The 12412-nt window shown below is 40.5% G+C and overlaps 1 protein-coding gene across 1 annotated transcript in view; it reads right to left on the reverse strand.

The window, feature by feature from the left end:
• OPN4 (opsin 4) overlaps window positions 1-12412 on the reverse strand; it is a 48823-nt gene that overhangs the window by 35518 nt on the left and 893 nt on the right. The gene's annotated exons all lie outside the window — the stretch shown is intronic.

Here is a 12412-nt window from a genome sequence, read left to right on the forward strand (position 1 = left end):
TTTTTTACTATTGGAAGTTTTTTCCTCTGCTGCTGCTTGAAAATCAGCCCTCCCACCCACCTCTGGGTTTATAATTAACTTTATTTCTTCGCCCGAAGCACAGCTGATCACCTCCTCAGCTGTGTTTCGGGCTGATTATAGCTACTGAACATGCGTGGAAGCAGAATTACATGAGGGAACGTTCCTAACGCTTGCACACATGCACAAAAAATAATGATGTGAACCGGTGGTGAAGCTCACATTAGAGAAACAACTTTCAGCTGTGGCGAGGGGGGCGTTTGCCCAGGTTCGCCTGGTGCACCAGTTGCGGCCCTATCTGGATCGGGACTCACTGCTCACAGTCACTCATGCCCTCACCACCTCGATGTTCGACTACTGTAATGCTCTCCACATGGGGCTACCTTTGAAAAGTGTTCGGAAACTTCAGATCGTGCAGAATGCAGCTGCGAGAGCAATCATGGGCTTCCCAAGGTATGCCCATGTTACACCAATACTCTGCAGTCTGCATTGGTTGCCGATCAGTTTCCGGTCACAATTCAAAGTGTTGGTTATGACCTATAAAGCCCTTCATGGCATCGGACTAGAATATCTCCGGGACTGCCTTCTGCTGCACGAATCCCAGCGACCGGTTAGGTCCCACAGAGTTGGCCTTCTCCGGGTTCCGTTGACCAAACAATGTCGTTTGGCAGGACCCAGGGGAAGAGCCTTCTCTGTGGTGGCCCCGACCCTCTGGAACCAGCTCCCCCAGAGATCAGAACTGCCCCCACCCTCCTTGCCTTTCGTAAAGTTCTTAAGACCCACCTCTGCCGTCAGGCATGGGGGAACTGAGACATCTCCCCCGGGCCCATACAGTTTATACATGGTATGTTTGTGTGTATGCTTGCTTTTTAATAATGGGGTTTTTAGTGCTTTTTAAATTATTAGATTTTTCTTACATTGTCTTTGTTATTGTTGTGAGCCGCCCCAAGTCTACGGAGAGGGGCGGCATACAAATCTAATAAATAATAATAATAAATAATAATAATAATAATAAATGGAACCCACCCCTGCTCTAAATGTATATACAGTGGTACCTCTACCTAAGAACGCCTCTATTTAAGAACTTTTTTAGATAAGAACCAGGTGTTCAAGATTTTTTTTGCCTCTTCTTAAGAACCATTTTCTACTTAATAACCCAAGCCCGGAAAAATTTCCCAGGAAATTTGAGAGCAGCACGAAGGCCCGGCCAGTTTCCTGCCTTCCCCCTGGGTTTCTCTCTCTGGCGCAGTGTATGGGAGGCAGCCTTGCGCCAGATGTATGGGAGGCCCGTGCTCCTCCTCGCCGCCTCAGAGTCCCTCTTTTTTTTTAAGCCTTAAAGTTTTGCATTTTTTTTATTCCTCTCACCTCACCTTCTTCCTTCGTCAGCGACTGTCCTCCTCTTCTTCTTCCTCCTTCTCCTCCCACCCAAATTCCAAGCTTTTATATTTCTTTCCTAATGGGTTTGCATACATTATTTGCTTTTACATTGATTCTTATGGGAAAAATTGTTTCTACTTACAAACTTTTCTAATTAAGAACCTGGTCACGGAACGAATTAAGTTCTTAAGTAGAGGTACCAGTGTAATTTAGAAACATAGAAGACTGACGGCAGAAAAAGACCTCATGGTCCATCTAGTCTGCCCTTATACTATTTCCTGTATTTTATCTTACAATGGATATATGTTTATCCCAGGCATGTTTAAACTCAGTTACTGTGGATTTACCAACCATGTCTGCTGGAAGTTTGTTCCAAGCATCTACTACTCTTTCAGTAAAATAATATTTTCTCATGTTGCCTTTGATCTTTCCCCCAACTAACTTCAGATTGTGCCACCTTGTTCTTGTGTTCACTTTCCTATTAAAAACACTTCCCTCCTGAACCTTATTTAACCCTTTCACATATTTAAATGTTTCGATCATGTCCCCCCTTTTCCTTCTGTCCTCCAGACTATACAGATTGAGTTCATTAAGTCTTTCCTGATACGTTTTATACTTAAGACCTTCCACCATTCTTGTAGCCCGTCTTTGGACCCGTTCAATTTTGTCAATATCTTTTTGTAGGTGAGGTCTCCAGAACTGAACACAGTATTCCAAATGTGGTCTCACCAGCGCTCTATATAAGGGGATCACAATCTCCCTCTTCCTGCTTGTTATACCTCTAGCTATGCAGCCAAGCATCCTACTTGCTTTTCCTACCGCCCGACCACACTGCTCACCCATTTTGAGACTGTCAGAAATCACGACCCCTAAATCCTTCTCTTCTGAAGTTTTTGCTAACACAGAACTGCCAATGCAATTCTCAGATTGAGGATTCCTTTTCCCCAAGTGCATTATTTTACATTTGGAAACATTAAACTGCAGTTTCCATTGCTTTGACCATTTATCTAGTAAAGCTAAATCATTTACCCTATTACAGACCCCTCCAGGAATATCAACCCTATTGCACACTTTAGAGTCATCGGCAAATAGGCAAAACTTCCCCTATGTCACTCACAAACATATTAAAAAGAATAGGACCCAGAACAGACCCTTGTGGCACACCGCTTGTAACCTCTCTCTGCTCAGAATACTCGCCATTAACAATAACTCTCTCATTTAAAATCCTGTTATTCTTTAAAAAGCAACAGCAGGTTCAGAAAGGAGCCAATTTGTGTTTCCTATCTTGCAGAATATTTAGGGTAGAATATTCGATCTCAAGCCATCTGAAATCAAACGCCCGGACACAAGATAACAGGCTGGAAACAGCAGCACATGCAGCTTAAAAACTAAATCTGTGTCCTGATGTGGAGCTTAATGTTCAATAATGGGGATGGGGTGGGGGTAGGAGGGAGCAGATTGGGGACCTGATTATGCTCAAATACTTCTCTAAACATGCAGCCCTAAGCTAAATACTACACATAATCTCTCAGCCTGTGTATAATGAATTAAGAAAGAAGCACAGGGGGGGAAAGACAGCAACGGAGAGGAGAGGAAGGGCTAATAACGTGATAATCTTCCATACTTTCTGCAAAGTCTGAAGGGGACTTTTTTCCTTTTTCTTGGAATAATCAGTGATGCAAAAATATTTGGGACACATGACTGCTTTCTCTGCATGGCAGATTTCCAAGCACGAGATTCTCTTCCGTAACTGATTCAGTTAACGTCCTGGCTTTTCTAGTCCACCATCTGGTCAAGGGAGCTTTTTTTTTCCAGGCATACATTAAACAGCCTGAGTTTTATTTCAGCTGACTTGACTGTTTAATTTATTTTAATCTGCTGCACTGATTTTTTTAGTCTTTTAATGAACTGCACTAAGTATTCCCCCCCGCCCCTTCTTTTTAGCAAATCAGCTTTAATTATTTTATGGGTGTTTTTGTACTTTGTGTTTTGCGAAATCCATTTATCACTCTGCATTTGATGGTAACTATTAAGCCCTACATGGGACTGTCTTCTGCCTCATGCATCCCAGTGGCTGGTTAGGTCCCACAGAGTCGGCCTTCTCCAGGTCCCGTTGGCCAGACAATGTCATCTGGTGGGACAAAGGGGAAGAGCCTTCTCTGTGGTGGCCCCGGCCCTTTGGAACTAACTCCCTCCAGAGATACGTTCCGCCCCCTCTCTCCTGGTCTTTTGTAAAGCTCTGAAGATCCACCTCAGCCGACCGGCATGGGGGCCAGAAGTGATGAGATTGTCTCCGGCCGATATTATGAATGATAGAATTGGATAAATGTGTATGACTGCATATGGGATTTTTTGACACTTTTAATAAATTGTATAATTCTTTTAGAGTAATTTAGATTTCTTTTATATACTGTTGCATTTATAATATTGTACGTCGCCCTGAGTTGCCTCGAGAAGGGGGACATAGAAATCTAATCAATCAATCAATCAATCAATCAAACAACTAGACCTCTGTGGACTTCTCCCTTTTGCCTAATTCAAGCATTGTCTGTTGCACAGGAACTAAACTGACAATATAGAAAAGGAGGACTTGCCTAAAAAGCAAAGTACAGTATATCGTTAGTATGTACATTGATATTATGTATAAATATACTGACATAGATTATGATGGAAAGAATGCCATTCTAGATATACAGTACTCTTTGTAATTTGGAAAATAGAACAATGTTTGTATATACTATAGTAATTAGGAAGTCATAATTTTATCAACAGAAAATAGAAAAATGGATTTTGTTCTATTTTTTAAATTTTTCCTGTTCATTTCTGATTAAAAAAATTAAAAAGTAAATTAGCATAAAATTTGAAAGCATTGCTTGGTTATCCCAAAGGTGCTGTTTCAAGAAGCAACTGGACTTTATGGTTTTTCTTTGAAGACATATTTATTTATTTATTTATTTATTTTGTCCAATACACAATGAGGGTTTTAGTGGGTATATATCTATATACACATAGTAAAATACATGATGAAGGTTTTAGAGGAGATACTCATAGTAAAATTTATCTAAGAAATAATAGAAAAGAAGGTATAGTAATAGAACATATCAATGAAAGAATAGAAGAAGAGATATAGGAATAGAAGAAAGGTATAGGAGATATAGGAGAGCAATAGGACAGGGGACGGAAGGCACTCTAGTGCACTTGTACTCGCCCCTTACTGACCTCTTAGGAATCTGGATAGGTCAACCGTAGATAATCTAAGGGTAAAATGTTGGAGGTTTGGGGATGACACTATGGAGTCCGGTAATGAGTTCCACGCTTCGACAACTTGGTTACTGAAGTCATATTTTTTACAGTCAAGTTTGGAGCGGTTAATATTAAGTTTAAATCTGTTATGTGCTCTTGTGTTGTTGTGGTTGAAGCTGAAGTAGTCGCCGACAGGCAGGACGTTGCAGCATATGACTTTGTGGGCAATACTTAGATCTTGTTTAAGGTGTCTTAGTTCTAAACTTTCTAGGCCCAGGATTTAGCTACTCAGCCCAGAAGCCTTCAGAGCTGAAAAGGCTTCTTGGATGACTTCATTGAAAAAACAGGAATGAACAGGATGCATTTGCAAGTAAATGCTATATGAAGCATTGGATGACTGAGAATCTCCATAGCCCTTCCTTGGCTACAGATTCCAACTATGCAGCTAGGATGGAACATTTAAAAGACTTTTTTTTTTTCAAAAAAAGAATTTTTTAGGTAGCTTTCAGAGATAAAACATTTTTGAAGACAAATCCACAATGTCGGAAAAATTGCACAGTAGTTTCAATGCATTTGCAAGTAAATGCTGAAGCATTACGTAGTCCTAATATTATGTTTTCTAACAATTTCTAAAAACCTAAAGCCTTCTTGCTATAATGATTAGTTAGATTAAGATTGGAGAGTTCTAGATTCAGTCCTACCTTTAATAATAATAATAATAATAATAATAATAATAATAATAATAATAATAATAATTTATTGGATTTGTATGCCGCCCCTCTCTGTAGACTCGGGCGGCTAACAACAACAATAAAAACATGTACAATCCAATAATAAAATCAACTAAAAAACCCTATTATAAAACCAAACATACACACAAACATACCATGCATAACTTGTAATGGCCTAGGGGGAAGGGCTATCTCAACTCCCCCATGCCTGGCGGTATAAATGAGTCTTGAGTAGTTTACGAAAGACAGGGAGGGTGAGGGCAGTTCTGATCTCTGGGCGGAATTGGTTCCAGAGGGCCGGGGCTGCCACAGAGAAGGCTCTTCCCCTGGGGCCCGCCAAACGACATTGTTTAGCCATAAAAGTTCACTGTGTGACTCTAAGCCAGACAGTCTCTATCAAGTTGTTGTTATGAAACAATTGGGAAGAGAAAAATGGTACATATGCTTATCTTGAATTCCTGCGGGAGCTAATAAATACATCGTTATATATAATTTTGTCTTTTTCAAGAGCAAATGATTTAAATATCTGCTGAGTTAAATTGAGCTGGAAAAGCACCGTTGTGACAAATACTTTAAATGTTGATGAAACATACCATGACCTTAGTAAAGGTTTGACAAGGTCCCATGAGATCCTTTTGAAGAAGATAAACACACGAGGGTACTGTGGTATGCCGAACTTGCAATTGGCTGTAACAAATGCATCCGAAGAATGCTTGTAAATGGTTATTCTTTGAGTGGAATCTCCAGGGATCTTGTCGCAAAGCTATTCCACTTCATTAGATATTTATAAGTAAAACTACAGGATGCAGCTGAAACTGAAAGGGTAATGGAATGAAAAGGATAGATAATCTAAACTAGGAGCATTGGCTAACCTATAATCAAAATTTAAAATTATCTCTGCATGCTCAAATTAATAGGGCAATATTGACAAAGGTCCTACATAAAGGACTAGAAATATGACAGTGCAGATGGAAATGGTCTAAGCTACCAGCTGAAGAAGCAATATAACGCAATGGCTATAAATACAAATGCAGTTTGGGCTGTCTTAACAGGAGCCCTGCACATGGGAGGTAATCGTTTATTGTATTCTGCATGAATTAGATGCCATTTGGAATGTTGTGCATATATTCCAAGTCCCATTATTGAAAAGAAAATGTGTGAAAAGGTTTAAAGGAAAACATTTGTTTAAAAAACATCTGGAAACCAAGACCTTTGAATTAAAGGCCTATATCAGTATACTCTGGAGGACAAAAGGAAAAGGGGGGACATGATCAAAACATTTAAATATGTTAAAGGGTTAAATAAGGTCCAGGAGGGAAATGTTTTTAATAGGAAAGTGAACACAAGAACAAGGGGACACAATCTGAAGTTAGTTGGGGGAAAGATCAAAGGCAACATGAGAAAATATTATTTTACTGAAAGAGTAGTAGATCCTTGGAACAAACTTCCAGCAGACGTGGTTGGTAAATCCACAGTAACTGAATTTAAACATGCCTGGGATAAAAATATATCCATCCTAAGATAAAAATACAGGAAATAGTATAAGGGGCAGACTAGATGGACCATGAGGTCTTTTTCTGCCGTCAATCTTCTATGTTTCTGTGTTTCTATCAGTGATGGTGAACCTTTTTTGGCTCAGGTGCCAAAAGGATGCAGAGGCGTGCGATATTGTGCCCACACCCATAATGCAATGTCCTCTCCACACACATGTGCACAACCCGTGCTGGCCCCCCGCGCATTATCACTGAAGCTGAGGAGCTGCCCTACTACTTATTTTCAGTGGAGCTGGCTTCTACTACTTACCTTTAGTTGCAAGCGGGCCTCCCACACCTTGGCCCATTTCTTCTTCAGTCTGAAAGGTTTTCCTGTAGCCGATAACAGAGCTCCAGATCGATCCGGAGCTCTGATATCGGATGCAGAGGTCTTTCCTAAAGGTTCACCATTACTCATCTACATATATATATATATACTGTATGTGTGTATATATATATGTATATATAATGTCCTATATATATATAATGTATATATATATATATGTTTTGCTTGCAAAAGGGACTAAATGGCGAGATTATTTATTTATTTATTTATTTATTTTATTTTGTCCAATACACAATGAGGGTTTTAGTGGGTATATATCTATATACACATAATAAAATACATGATGAAGGTTATAGAGGAGATACTCATAGTAAAATATATCTAAGAAAGAATAGAAAAGAAGATGAAGTAATAGAACATATCAATGAAAGAATAGGAGAAGAAATATAGGAATAGAAGAAAGGTATAGGAGATATAGGAGAGCAATAGGACAGGCACTCTAGTGATAAAAAACGTAGTGAGTAAAGAGGAGAGCAAGCTTATTCTCCTCTGAAAATGAGAGCAAAGGAAAGGCCCTTTTAAAAAGGGGGAATTCAATTGAATATTAGAAGAAATTTCCTGATTAAGAGTTCTTAAACACTGGAACAATCTGTCTGGCATTGAATTATGGGTGTGGCCACTCGTGTACGTGCAATAGCACACGCCCACGCTCTTTCATCACCCGAGGAAAAAAAGGTTCGCCATCACTGCCCTATACCATTGTGGGTGAACTTTTTTAGCACCAAGTGCTGGAAACCAGAAGAGGAACCGCCTGATGTGCCTGCATGCACCAGGAAGATGATATTGCAGTTTCCAGCATCTGCGTGCACATCAGCCACCTGGTCTTCTGATTTCTGGCACACATGCGCACGTGATGATCACCTGGCTGATGTGCATGCTGGAAACCGGAAGAGCAACCACCTGGGGCGCATGCAGAGGCCAGTAAGATAACCTTCCAGTTTCCATTGCCCACAGGTGCACACTGACCACATGGTAGTCTGGTTTCTGGCACACATGCGCATGAGAAGGCCCGCTGGCGGTGTGCATGTGCGCACCGGAAATTGGAAGACCAGCCACCCAGTACACATGCACGCGGCAAGAAAGTGATCTTCCAATTTCTGGCACACTCATGCACACCCACCACCTGGTCTTCTGGTTTCTGGTGCACATGTGCGCATGAAGACCAGGTGGCCAGTGCACATGCCAAAAAAAATGAAAGATCAGCTTCCTGGCATGCGCATCATCCAGCTGCTCTTCCGGTTTTCCATGCTCCCGCGTGAAGACCAGCTGCTACCTTGCTGGAACCCGGAAGAGCAATGCATGATGGCTTATGCGCCCAGAGAGATGTCTCTGCATGTCACTTCCAGCACGCATGCCATAGGTTCGCCATCGTGGCCCTATAGCATTTCAGACAAATGGCTGTGCAGTCTCCTCTTAAAAGCTTCAAATTCCTGAAGATAAGCTATTCCACTAGTTGATTATTCTCACCGTTAGGAAATCTCTCCTTAGTTCTACATTGCTTTTCTCCCTGAAGATGGGGAAACTAATTAAGTCAATGTAGTCCACAAACATACCATCCTTATCCTGATCTTAACGTAGATTTTTTTTCTCTTCCAAACTGTTTTATTTATTTATTTATTTATTTATTTATTTATTTATTTATTAATTAGATTTGTATGCCGCCCCTCTCCGTAGACTCGGAGCGGCTAACAACAGTAAAAAGACAATATGAACAAATCTAATATTAAAAGTAATATAAAAAACCCCAATTTAAGGAAAACCAATCATACATACAGACATACCATGCATAAATTTTATACGCCTAGGGGGAAGGGAATATCTCAATTACCCCATGCCTGACAACAGAGGTGGGTTTTAAGGAGCTTACGAAAGGCTAGGAGGGTGGGGGCAACTCTGATATCTGGGGGGAGTTGGTTCCAGAGGGTCAGGGCCGCCACAGAGAAGACTCTTCCCCTGGGTCCCGCCAAATGACATTGTTTAGTCGACGGGACCTGGAGAAGGCTAACTCTGTGGGACCTAACTGGTCGCATGGATTTGTGCGGCAGAAGACGGTCCCGGAGATATTCTGGTCCAGTGCCATGAAGGGCTTTATAGGTCATAACCAACACTTTGAATTGTGACCGGAAACCGATCGGCAACCAATTCAGACTGCGGAGTGTTAGTGTGACATCGGCATATTTAGGAAGGCTCATGATAGCTCTCGCAGCTGCATTCTGCACGATCTGAAGTTTCCAAGCGCTTTTCAAAGGTAGCCCCATGTAGAGAGCGTTACAGTAGTCGAGCCTCGAGGTGATGAGGGCATGAGTGACTGTGAGCAGTGAGTTTTATTGGGAACCTCGTCATGAAAGGCCAGCTCAATTTATTATCATGGATTTAGTTTGGTTTAAATGGGATTATTGTTTCATTGGTTTCTGTATTTTGCTTCTGTGTGGGCATGATTATTTTAACTACGTGAACTGACGCAAATCGTGAATGTGAGATGGGCGTCTATAAAAATTGAATAAATAAATATGCCACAAATTCCCGATCTTAGCAAGCAATTTCACTACCACTAGAAAAAAATAAATAATTGTAAGCTCTTTTCAAAGATGATAACAATGCTGGAAGTCAGTGAAGTGGCAATCTAAATCTTTCTAATAAAACCCTGAAGCTAAGTAACTTGTTCCTTAAGAAATTGGCTCCTTTCCCCATTCTGTGTCACAATATACAACAGCAATCTTAATGCCCTAGTAATAAGATTGGAGCTGGGGTGGTACTGAAAGCTACTTCTGAAAACTATTTTGTTTGTATGTATGTTTGGTTTTATAATAAGGTTTTTTTAAAAACTTATTTTAGTATTGGATTGTTACATGCTGTTTTTTATCACTGTTGTTAGCCGCCCCGAGTCTACGGAGCAGGGCGGCATACAAATCCAATCAATCAATTAATCAATCAATAAATCAATCAATAAATCAAAAATCAATACTTCAGCTAACTGCTAGCTGTAATTCAGTAGTCGGGACTCTAGAAAGAGTGCAGAGAATAGTGACAAAGATGATAATGGAAGCTAAAACATATGAAGAACAGTTGCAGGAAGTGGGCATGGCTAGTTTGATGAGGATAAGGACCAGGGGAGATATGATAGTAGTGTCCCAATATCTCAGGGGTTGCCACAAAGAAGAAGGAGTCAACCTATTCTCCAAAGCACCTGAGGGCAGAACAAGAAGCAATGGGTGGAAACTAAACAAGGAGAGAAGTAACTTAGAACTAAGGAGAAATTTCCTGACAGTTAGAACAATTAATCAGTGGAACAGCTTGCCTTCAGAAGTTGTGAATGCTCCAACACTGGAAGTTTTTAAGAAGACATTGGATAACCATCTGTGTGAAGTAGTGCCTAAGCAGGGGGTTGGACTAGAAGACCTCCAAGGTCCCTTCCAACTCTGTTGTTATTATTATGAAATATCACCACTGGCTCAAGGTTGACTCAGCCTTTCATCCTTCTGAGTGGGTGAAATAAGGACCCAGATTGTTGGGGAAATATGTTGATTCTGTAAACCGCTTAGAGAGGGCTGTTGAAAGCACTATGAAGCGGTATATAAGTCTAAATGCTATTGCCAATGTTCCTCAGCAAGGAATATATTCCTATTTGTTAAAATTTGTGTGTATGTTTTATTTTTAAATAAGGTTTTTTTTAAGTTTTTTAATTATTAGATTTGTTACCGTATATTGTTCTTATTATTGCTGTGAGCCGCCCCATGTCTACGGAGAGGGGCGGCATACAAATCTAATTAATAATAATAATAATAATAATAATAATAATAATAATAATAATAATAATATTTTTTTAAAAACAAAAGATGCCTACATCTGCTTAACTAGATATATGACATATTAAACATCTACATAGGACTACGGTGTTATCAGACACAAATGTTTCAAAGTTACAGAACTTTCACCCTAGAAAGCTGTTCCATCTCAACCCATTTTAATGTCCAAAACAACATCACCCCAACAACAACACCCCCCAACTCAAAGAACAACCATAGGAAACAAGAGTTTTATAAGAAGATAATTTCATTTGGAAATTTAAGAGAAAAAAGGCAGAGTGGTTATGAATGGCTGTCCATCCAGGAGCTGTCTATCTGAAAGTGCTCAAAGTATCAGAGTTAGGCAGTAAAAACTAGCAAAGTCTCCAGCCAAGAGAGACTCCGATAAGTTTTTTTCCTGGTTTATCATTGCCTTATTCTGGATAGAAAAAATGGATTTCAAATCAACTTGGGCAGCGATTGGTTGTACTTCCAAGCAGTGCTTGGAATTTTGAACCGAAACCTGGTCATCAAATGACCAGTGACTATTAAAGACACTTTTCCAATTAGCAATTCCCATTCATAATTTCATTCATTCATGGATTTCTATGTAAATTGAAGCCCAGAAAGGCTGTTTGCGGGCACATCATTCCCTCTGCCACAAGCAGACGATTTTGATGGCCCAAAGCAAATATTCTTCAGATGTTGCTGGATGGACAAGAGCAATTTACAGAGTTGCAGTCCCAGCACACTTGGGAGGGTTCTGAAGAAAAAAAGGCTGCACTAAGAGCAGCAGAGACAGAGAGAGAGAGAGAAGAAAGAGAGATGAGACAAAGAGAGAGGGAGAGGGAGAAAGAGAGAGAGAGCGATGGAAAAGGGAAAGGAGAAAGAGAAGAGAGTGGGAGACAAATGAGAGAAAGAGAGAGGGAGAAGGAGGGAAGGAATGAAGGAAGGAGAGATTGGAAAGAGAGGAAAGGAGAGGCAGAAAAGAGGGAGGGAGAGAGATGGAGAAAGAGAGGGAAGGAGAAAAAGCGAGAAAGAGATGGAGAAAGAGAGAAGAGAGAGGGAGAAAGGAAAGGAGAAAGAGAAGAGAGAGTGGGCAAGAAAGGAGAAAGAGGGGAGGGATGAAAGAAGAGAAAGACATAAGAGAGGAAAAAAGAGATAAAAGCGAGAGAGGGAGAGAAATGAGAGAAAGAGAGGGAGGAAAGGAAAGAGAACAGAGAGATGAAGAAAGAGAAAGTGAGAAGAAGAGAGAGATGAAGAAAGGAAAGGAGAAAGAAAAAAGAGAGTGGAAAAGGAGAAAGAGAGGGAGGGAAGGAAAGAAATACATAGAGGAAAAGAAAGAGATGGAGAGAAATGAGAGAAAGAGAGAGGGGGGAG

This window comes from Erythrolamprus reginae, chromosome 7, assembly GCF_031021105.1.
Source record: "Erythrolamprus reginae isolate rEryReg1 chromosome 7, rEryReg1.hap1, whole genome shotgun sequence".
Classification (NCBI taxonomy): Eukaryota; Metazoa; Chordata; class Lepidosauria; order Squamata; family Dipsadidae; genus Erythrolamprus; species Erythrolamprus reginae.